The 10,586-nt window shown below is 37.1% G+C and overlaps 1 pseudogene; it reads left to right on the top strand.

Moving 5' to 3' along the window:
• LOC107640721 overlaps positions 1 to 9,550 on the top strand; it is a 47,282-nt pseudogene extending 37,732 nt beyond the window's left edge.

Consider the following 10,586-nt stretch of genomic DNA (forward strand, 5'->3'; position numbering starts at 1 on the left):
TGTCTAAGTGTGGGCAGGCTTACCTCCCCAAGTCACCATCCAACGTGACATTCAAGCGGGTAAAATTCTTATCATCAAACTTTACTTTCTCACATGAATATGGAATGATTGAAACGGATGTACAACTTAGAGCTCTTTGTAGAATCAAGAGTAAAAGAGAGTTGTGTAGTGGATAGAAGTTAGGGATTAGGCTCATCAAGGTTTAAAGCATAGGGGCCATGATTGGAAGAATGGTACTTTGTGTTGGTCTAGGAGGAAGACTTGCTATGCTCAAGAGAATTCTATATATCAACCACCCGGATGGAAGAATCATGACAATCAACTAGAAGATGGGTGTGAGAACAAGATATGGGATCCCGGATCGAAGCATGTAGACCAACTATGGGAGCTCATATCTTGGATAGAACTTTGCCCAAGCATGGTGAATTTGGTTGGAACTTCTGTTAACCATTTGAAGAACAATGATCCTTGGAGATTCAAGGATGAGTACAAGCATAAGCCACCATGACAAAGAGCTTCCCAAATGTCCAACTTAAGGACTTAAACTAAAAGTGCTAGGTGGGAGACACCCCACCATGGTAAACTCTTTCCACACTCTTGTAGATTTGACGAATAAGTGATTTGAGTTTCTATTGTGGGTAGTTTTTTTTCTTTTCATGTAGTTTTGTCTTAATATCTTGGTTGTTAGTTGCTTAAAGTGCAAGTTATGTTTGTTTGCACTTGAAACTTTTTGTTAAATTTGCATTTTAGTTGATCTTGAGTTGTAGGTAGTGTTGGGAAGATTTTTGGTTGTTTATAGTATTTCTTAAAAAAAAAAGAGGGTCAAGGACGCGTACGCACGCTGTGCGCGTGCGCGACCATCCGCGCGCATATGGAGGCCCATTCTCTTTCGAGAGAGTTGGGTCAATCGTGCGCCAGCACTGGGCCAATGGCACAATCACGTGTACGCGTGCGCGCACCGCGAGCATATGCGTCAATATACACAATTTTGCGATGCGCGCGGCCGCGCACATGCCGTGTGCGCGCGGATCCACAGACGCAATTTCCAGGCCATGGACCCGAGAGTTGCGCGAACCTTGGGCCAACATCGTGCCACTAGCAAAAACACCTGTACGCGTGCGCGCACCTGGCGTGTTTGCGCCCTTCGGCCAATATGCACATCGGCACGTAAGCGTGCATGACGCGTCCCCGCCGGTAAAAAAAAAGAGTTTTTTTCCCTTCTTCCATTTTCTTTTGTTTATCGCATTCATCTACTTCTATTCTTTACATTTTCATTTTATTTTTATAACCTATTTTTACTTTATTTTTTCTGAGTTTCCCTTTTTAATAATGGTGTTTCATTTTTCTACTCAATTATTGAGAACTTCTTGCATTATTTTGGTGCCTCTTAACTTGTTTGATATTGCTGGGTGATGAAACTTTAAACCAATGCTTCATTTTGTATGACTTTTATGTCTTTGTGCATTGATATGATCTCATATTGTCTTTCATGACCTACTTTTTCTTATTTGCACTTGATGCTCCTAGGTGTTCTTCATGCTTTAACTTTGTTCTTGCATCGAGTATTAGTTGATACGCCCTTTTCCTATATTGCTCTCTCACTTACATGCGTAGCTAACATGTAGTGAGAACCCTACTCTTACTTGGCACTAGCCCCGCCTATGTTCTACTTGCTTTGATATCTTTGTTGTAGGTTTAATTTTCTTTCTTTTTCTCTCCTTTTAGGTTGGCCACCAAGAAGGAAGAAAAGGAAGAGTTTCTAAATGGGGCGACAACCAAGTCATCTGCACGACCCTTTGAAGAAGCTCATCAATTGTTTCAATGCATCCACATTGCTCTTCTTTGCATGCACTGAAGAAGGTGCAATCTTCAAGTGTGAGGAGGTCGTTCGACCGATCTCCATGGGTAACAATTTCTTTCTTTCAACACCAATTCTTGATTTCCTTTGCTAGTTAGTTGTTGCATTGCATGATAGGTTGCATGTTAATTTGCACATATTTTTACCACTTCTTTCCTATTAGGACTACTTGGTTAGAGTGATGATTTCTTTTCCAAGAAACTGTTTTAGGGCATCCTACCAATTTGGAAAAATTTTTGTTGCACTTGCTTGAAAGAATTTATTTTGGGTCATGTTTTTGAGCTAAGAACGCAAGCAAGTGAGATTTGAGCCTAATGGTGTGGTTACCGCTTATAACCACTTATTTTCCTTTCTTGTGTGCATTATTCTCTTTCTATGATTGCAATCTTTGATTTGTTTAATTCTTTATGTCCATTATTTTGTGTATTCATGCATTTATATGATTGAGGCCATTGTTTCATTAGCTAACTTACCCAAATAGCCTTATCTTTTATCTTCCATTGTTAGCAAATTTGAGCCTACGATTAACCCACTTATTCTCTAGTTTTAGCACACTACAAGCCTTAAAGCGAAAAACAATAAAAGTCCTTATTTTGATATTTGATTAGCTTAGGCTAGTGTGTGTGTATCATTCAAGTATGGGAAAACTTGGGACATTGGGAAAATAAAGAGTAGTTTTGTAATTTTCGTTGTAAATATTGGGAATTGGGTACGTGCTCATGTATTGATAAAATGTATAGACCTTATGCATTGATGTTCTTGTATATAGTTTGGAAAACAAAAGAAATAGAAAAAGAAACAAATAGAAGAGCATGGAAAAGAAAAAAAATAGAAAAAGAAAGAAACAAAGAAAAAGAAAGAAATAAAAGGGGACAAAATGCCCCAAAGCAAAGCTCAATAAGGGTCAATGCATAAGTGTTGTGAAATAAAAGAGAATGCATGAGTATGTGAAAAAGTGAGAAAAATGGGTAGTTATGTTAGCTTTGAAATTGTATAGGATGTCATAGGTTAAGTGGGAAGTTTAAGCTTATCAAAGATTCAAATTTCAAGCTCACTTGACCAAATATGCATCCTTACCTTGACCCTAGCCCCATTACAACCTAAAGAAAAGACCTCATGATACTTGTATGCATGCATGAAATATATGTTGATTGTTAGAAGAAAAACAAATCTTAAAAAGCATGATTAGGGGAGAATTGAAAGAATCGACCCTACACACTTGAGCGACTAGAGTGCAAACACTTCCGGTGAGGGTTCGATGCTCAATTCCCTGATTCCCGGCTTTCGTGAGCGTTCTTCTTGCAAGTCTACTTGAACATAATTTTTATGCTTGAATTGGTAGGATTCATGAATCGTTATATGATCTTAGCCCTACTTGTGCATGTATGTCTTAGAGATTGATTTACTTTTAACCAAGTAGGTAGAATCATTTTGCATTTAGTTGCATTCATATAGTTTAGGTTGCATTTAGATTAGTTCACATTGAATAAATGTTGATACCCTTTGCTTTCTCTTGGTTTAAGCATGAGGACATGCTTGGTTTAAGTGTGGGGAGGTTGATAAACCCCATTTGTAGGGTTTATCTTGTGCCTAATTTAGGAGATTTTATGACCTTTTACCCACATTTATCCAATAAAATAGCATGGTTTCATGATTGTCTCCTAATTTGCGCTTAAGTGTGAAAACATGCTTTCTACATCTTTAATTAGCTAAATTCAATTCACCTTTGATTCCACTGGATGCCTTGATTTGTTTGTTAAGTGATTTCAGGTTGAAAAGACTAGGAAGGATCAAAGGAGTGAAGAGGAAAGCATGCAAAATGGAGAACACATGAAAAAAGCCAAAGAATTGGATATGTCCATCCACGCACACGCGCACTGTATGCGCACGCGTTGATCGCGAAACCGCGAGGGCGTGTGCGCGTCAATGGCCGCACATGATTTTTTAATAGAAAATGTGATCAGCGATTTCCGAGAGATGTGGGGCCCAGTTCACAACCAATTTTGGCGCCAAGATGAATTTAAAGGACCAAGGATTGAAGGGAATTAACAAGTTAGTCTCATTTACACACATTAGGCTTAGTTTAGAGTAGTTTTAGAGAGAGAAGCTCTCACTTCTCTCTAGAATTAGGATTAGGTTAATTTTTAGATCTTGGTTTAATTCATGCTTTTATCTTCTTCTACTTCTCAATTCTTTGTTGTTGCAATCATGATTCCTCTATTCTTTTGTTGTAATTTCCATTATATTGTTCTAATACTTTGTTGTAGATCTACTTTTGTTTCTTCTCTTCTCTTTCAATTCAATTAGAGGTAATTCATAATAATTGTGTTCATTTTGATTGTTGTTATTGATTTCTTACAATGATTGTTGTTAGATTTTATTGTTGTTATCCATTTACTATGCTTTTCTTTAGTGCCTTCTAAGTGTTTGATGAAATGCTTGGTTGGATTTTAGTGTAGATTTTATTCCTCTTGGCCTAGGTGGAGTAATTATTGACACTTGAGTTATCTAATTCCTTTCTTGATTGAGAATTAGAAGTTGTTAATTGATTTGGATATCACTAAAGCTAGTCTTTCCCTTGGGAGTTAGCTAGGACTTGTGGAATCAAGTTAATTCGTCCACTTGACTTTCCTCCATGGTTAGAGTTTAACGAAGTGGTAGCAATGGACAATTGTGGTCACAATTGAAGAGGATAACTAGGATAGGACTTTTAGTTCTCATATCTTGCCAAGAGCTTTTTTAGTTGTTAGTTTATTTTCATTGCCATTTACATTTCATGTCTTTTACCCCAAAACTCCCAAAACATACTTCACAACCAATAACAAGACACTGTATTGGAATTTCTAGGGAGAACGACCCGAGGTTCAATACTTCGGTTTATAAATTTAGGGGTTTTTACTAGTGACAAACAAATTTTTGTATGAAAGGATTGTTGTTTAGTTTAGAAACTATATTGCAACGAGATTTGATTTGTGAATTCTAGACCGTCAAAAGTCCTCTCATCAATGTTCTGTATGCCCACAGAGCATCGTCAAGCTTTCTAGCCCAATCCTTTCTAGAGGTACTTATTGTCCTCTTTAGGATTCACTTTTTTTAGTTCTCTATTTGAGACTTCAGCTTGCCCGTTGGTTTGGAGATGATACGATGTTGCTACTTTAAGGCGAACTCCGTAACGGCTTAAGACAGAATCCAGCTGTCTGTTGCAGAAATGAGTACCTCCATCACTGATTAGTGTCCTAGGGACACTAAATCTGCTGAAGGTGTTCTTCTGGAGGAACTTCATTACTACTCTTATGTCATTAGTGGGTGTTGCTATTGCTTCAGCCCATTTAGACACATAATCTACTACCACAAGGATGTAGATGTTTGAGTATGAAGGCGGAATGGTCCCATGAAATCTATGCCCCATATATTAAACAACTCAATCTCTAGGATTCCTTGTTGAGGCATGCTGTGACCATGAGGAAGATTGCCAACCCTTTGGCAATTATCACAGTTACGGACGAACTCTCTAGAATCCTTAAAGAAAGTAGGCCAGTAAAAGCCACTTTGGAGAACCTTGGTGGTTGTCCGCTCACCTCCAAAGTGTCCTCCATAGTCATAGCCATGGCAATGCCATAGAATTTTTTGTGCCTCTTTTTTAGACACACGGCATCAGATTATTCGATCCGAGCATCTCTTAAAGAGATACGGCTCATCCCATAGGTAATATTTTGCATCATGCATAAGTCTCCGGGCTTACTGCCTAGAAAATTCCTTGGGAATGAACCTTATAGCCTTGTAATTTGCAATGTCTAAAAACCAAGGTACTATTCAGATGGCATAGAGTTGCTCATCTGAAAGGATTTAGATATGTCAATGGAGGGAGAAGAAGTCCCTACTACTGGCTCAATCCGGGACAAGTGATCAGCCACCTGATTTTCTGTCCTTTTTCTATCTCTAATTTTTATATCAAACTCCTGTAGGAGTAATACCCATCTTATAAGTCTGGGTTTAGAATCCTGCTTAGTGAGTAGATACTTTAGAGCAGCATGGTCAGTATAAATAATGACCTTAGATCCTACTAGGTAGGATCTAAACTTGTGAATGGCAAAAACCACTGCAAGTGGCTCCTTTTCTGTAGTAGTGTAGTTTTTCTACGCATCATTTAATATGCGACTAGCATAATAAATGACATGCAGAAGCTTGTCATGTCTCTGCCCTAGGACTGCGCCAATTGCATGATCACTGGCATCACACATTAGCTTAAATGGTAAATTTGATAGACAAGATTAGGGTCGGTCTAGATTTTATCAACAAAGATCATGTCATAGTATAGTCCTAGACCAACATGTAATCCTACCAATCAAATTATAGAATTATTGTTGTCACAAAGTTCAACCCCAATATAAAGCAACCAACAGTATTGGTCTCAGGTCATTGATAAACCCCAATTTTGTGATTTATCTTGTATTGAATTTAGGGTATTTTATTAACTTTTCTCACATTTATTCAATGAAATAGCATGGTTTTGTGAATTGCTCCTAATTTGTGCTTAAGAGTAAAAACATGCTTTTTAGGCCTTTAAATTGCTAATTTTAGTTAACTTTAATTCCATTCGACACCTTGATATGTTATTGAGTGATTTCAGGTTTAGAAGGTAAAGATTGGATTGAAGGAATGAAAGATTGGATTGAAGGAATGAAGAACAAGCATGTGAAAATAGAGAACTCATAAGAAATGAAAGAATTGCTAAGCTGTCAATACTGACCTCTTCATACTAAAACGATCTTAACTTGAGTTATAGAGGCCCAAATGAGGCGGTTTTCAGTTGTGTTGGAAAGCAAACATCTAGAGCTTCAAAATGATATGCAATTATCCATAGTTTCTAGGACGTTTGGTGATGCGTATGTGTCGTTCCACGCACACGCATCACAGGATCAGCGTGGGCCATTTTAAGTAACTCGTGACCAGCGATTTCTAGCTCATTTTGGGCCCAAATCAAACTCATTTCTGATGCTTTTGAACCCAAGGATGGCAAGGAATTGGGGGGGTAGAACCATAGTATAATTTCCATCATATTTTAGGTAGAATTATAGAGAGAGAAGCTCTCCCTTCTCTCTAGAATTTAGGGTAGTTTAGGTTTAATTCTCTTAGATCCAACTTCCAATTTTTGTTTTGATTTAGTTTTCGCTTCCAATTTCTTGTTGTTATATTTTTGTTCTTATAGTTCTTGTTGTTAATTTCCTTATTTTGCCATTTTATGATTAATTCACTCTTGTTGATTTTAATTTCCTTTTAATGCAATTTCATGTTTCCATATCTTTTTATGTTTAGCTTAGTTGCTATTATTGATTTCTTGCCTATGCTAGTTATAGTTTTCATTAACTCTTGCATTTTGTAATATTTACTTTTATTGCACACTAGGTGTTTGATAGAATGTTTTCATTAATTTTTGGGTAGTTTTCTTTACTCTTGGCCTAGGATAAGGGAATTGAGTGACCTTAAGTCATTAAGTCTCAATGAATTGGTGATTTGAGAACCCTTAATGGTCAATTTGATAACCATTGACTCTAGCCCACTACTAAGTCAATTACTAGCTAGGTTACGACTTTTGGATTGATGCTGATCAAGCCTATTTGACGTAATTAATGCTTTGAGGTAGATATTGTACTTACTTCAAGCATAGAGGTAGACATAATGGGTTAGTCCCTCATAATTTTCAATATATGGTTTGTACACGAGGATGGTGGTCTCAATTACTTATGTCTAGCTAAGAGTTCTTTCCTTTATTTTATTAATTCTTGTCATTTACTTTATTGCTTTTATATTTTCTTGCCAATTACAAATCAAACCCCCTTCCATCTTCATAGCCAATAATTTAGAACTTCATTGCAATTTCTTGTGAGATGACCCGAGGTTTAAATACTTCGGTTAATTTTCATTGGGGTTTGTACTTGTGACAACAAAAAATCTTTAAAATTTGATTTGAGCATTACTAGTCGGTTGGGAACTATACTTGCAACGAAGTTATTTCCTCTAACCGAGAAGAAATTCTTAGCCGACGGTTTTGCTCTTTCAAATTTTTGGCGCCGTTGCCGAAGAGTTGCAATGGTGTTATTTTATTAGCTATTGTGAATATGTGAATATGTTTGCCTTTTGCTTTTTTGTTAGTTTTTGTTAGGTTTAGGACTTGTTGATTATTTTTGTAAGCCTTTGTTTTTATTTGCCATCATGATTTTTCACCCTTTTGGCTATGAGTGTGGTTTCAACTATGTTGTAGGAAATGAAAGCTTCAATGAGGATGTGCATCAAGGATTTGGGAATCAAAGATGAGAGGAGCCTCAAGCTTATGGACAACCTTCTTGGCAACAACCTCCTCCGGTTTCTTATGGGTATAATCCAACTCCTAATGCATACCAATTTAATGTATATTGTGGCCCTCATTGTGATTGTCAACCATAACCACCACATACATATGACCCCTTCCCTCAACATAGCCTTCAACAACCATACTCACAAGCCCCAAACCACCAAACACCTCCATATGACCCTAATCCTTACCCACCATACGAACCACCTTGTGAACCATATGAACCATATATAGAACCATCCCAATTCCATCACTAATACCCTCAAGAACCACCATCTCTTGAATTTTGCTAGAAAGCTTTCGATCTTAATTCAATTAGATAGTTGTCTTGAGCGAGAAGCTATCCATAATAGGAATTCTTCGGATCCTTGAGAGAGGAATGAAGAATTCATGCTAGAATTGCTTTCTCACATTGGATTGGATTGGGGGATGGATGGATATTTTGTCATTAAATCCTACCAATACTTTGATCTATGAATTTGTGTGGTATAATCAGTGACCGAACTTCAACTCTTCCCATGAGTAATTAAATCAAGACATTGGGCAATTGTTCATGCTTAGAGAGATTGGTGAGCCAAGACATTGGGATCCAATCATCTAAGATTGCCAAGCAATGTCAATGAATGCATTGATTGAGGAAGAGATAAAAGTGATTTGATCCGGAGAGTTCAGTATCTCCCAAAACCCAATGATCCCCATCTCTGATCTTCCCATTCTTTTACATTCTGCTCTTTAATTTCATGCTTAATCCCCATTCCCATTTAATTTCTTGCAATTTAATTTTTGTCATTTAATTTCTTACAATTTATGTTTTTCGGCAATTTTACTTTCTGCAATCTTAATTGAATTCTGATTTTGCTCAACTAGAACAATTCTCCAATTAACATTGATCAACCAACCAATACCTGTGGGATTCGACCTCATTCTACAGTGAGTTTTTACTTGACGACAATCCGGTGCACTTGCCGGTAGGAAATTGTTGAGAGACAGTTTTCGAGTGAATCAAGTTTATGGCGCCATTGCCGGAGATTGATTTTGTATTGACAATGATTAAATTGAAGGATAACTAGATTGAGCACTTTCCAACTTTTAATTTCAGCTGTTCATTTACGTTCTCTCCAACTTTTAGTTGATTCTCTTTACTTTTTCTTTATTTCTTTACTTACCCGCAGAATTAATCCACTAACTCATTAACTGTTTGTTAAATTGCTCTAACCAAGCTAACTATACTCTGTTTTAGTGGACTATGCATTTGCTGTTACTGGTATTTGTTCATTGTATGACAGGTAGAAGAGAGGTCTCATCCTCTTTTGACAGTGAACCGGAAAAAATCTTCCTGAGATTAAGGAGGGAAGCTAGAGAAAAAAGGGTTGTTGGTGCAGAGGAAGATGAGGAAGATTTAGAAATAACAATGGACGATGATATGGAAAACCATCATGAAAGAGAAGTGAACAATCATGCCAGAGGAGGTGTGATAAACCCCCTTTGTAGGGTTTATCTTGTGCTTAATTTAGGTGATTTTATAACCTTTTACCCACATTTATCCAATGAAATAGCATGGTTTCATGATTATCTCTTAATTTGTGCTTAAATGTGAAATCATGCTGTTAGACCTTTAATTTGATAATTTTGATTCACCTTTGATTCCACTAGATGCCTTGATGTGTTTGCTAGTGATTTCAGGTTGAAAAAGCTAGGAATGAATCAAAGGAATGAAGAGGGAAGCATGCAAAGTGGAGAACACATGAAAAAGCCAAAGATTTGGAAAAAGAGCATGGATGCGCGCGCGTACTATGCGCCTATACACGAATTGCAAAATTCTCCAGGGATGCGTACGCGCGCTGTGCGCGTACGCGCCGAAGGCTGCACATGATTTTTAAAGAAGAACTCGTGCCTGGCAATTTTGGAGGGTTTTTGGCCCCACATGGAGCTGTGTTTTTGGCGGGAAAAGCTTTAAAAGACATAAGATTGAAGGGGAACACATGATTTCACACCATAACACACATTAGGATTAGTTTAGAGTTAGTTTTAGAGAGAGAAGCTCTCACTTCTCTCTAGAATTAGGATTAGGATTAGGTTTATTTCTTAGATCTAGGTTTTAATTCATGCTTTCATCTTCTACCTTTCAATTCCTTGTTGTTACATTCATCACTCTTCTATTCTTTTGTTGTAATTTCTTCTGTTTTGTTTCTATGATTTGTTGTAGATCTACTCTTTTTCCTTCTATTCTCTTTCAATTCAATTTGAGGTATTTCGTAATAATTGTGTTTCTTTTGATTGTTGTTGATTAATTCATTGCAATAATTGTTGTTAGATTCTATTCTTGTTGTCAATTTACTATGCTTTTCTGTTATGCCTTCCAAGTGTTTGATGAAA

This window comes from Arachis ipaensis, chromosome B05, assembly GCF_000816755.2.
Source record: "Arachis ipaensis cultivar K30076 chromosome B05, Araip1.1, whole genome shotgun sequence".
In the NCBI taxonomy this organism is placed as follows: domain Eukaryota; kingdom Viridiplantae; phylum Streptophyta; class Magnoliopsida; order Fabales; family Fabaceae; genus Arachis; species Arachis ipaensis.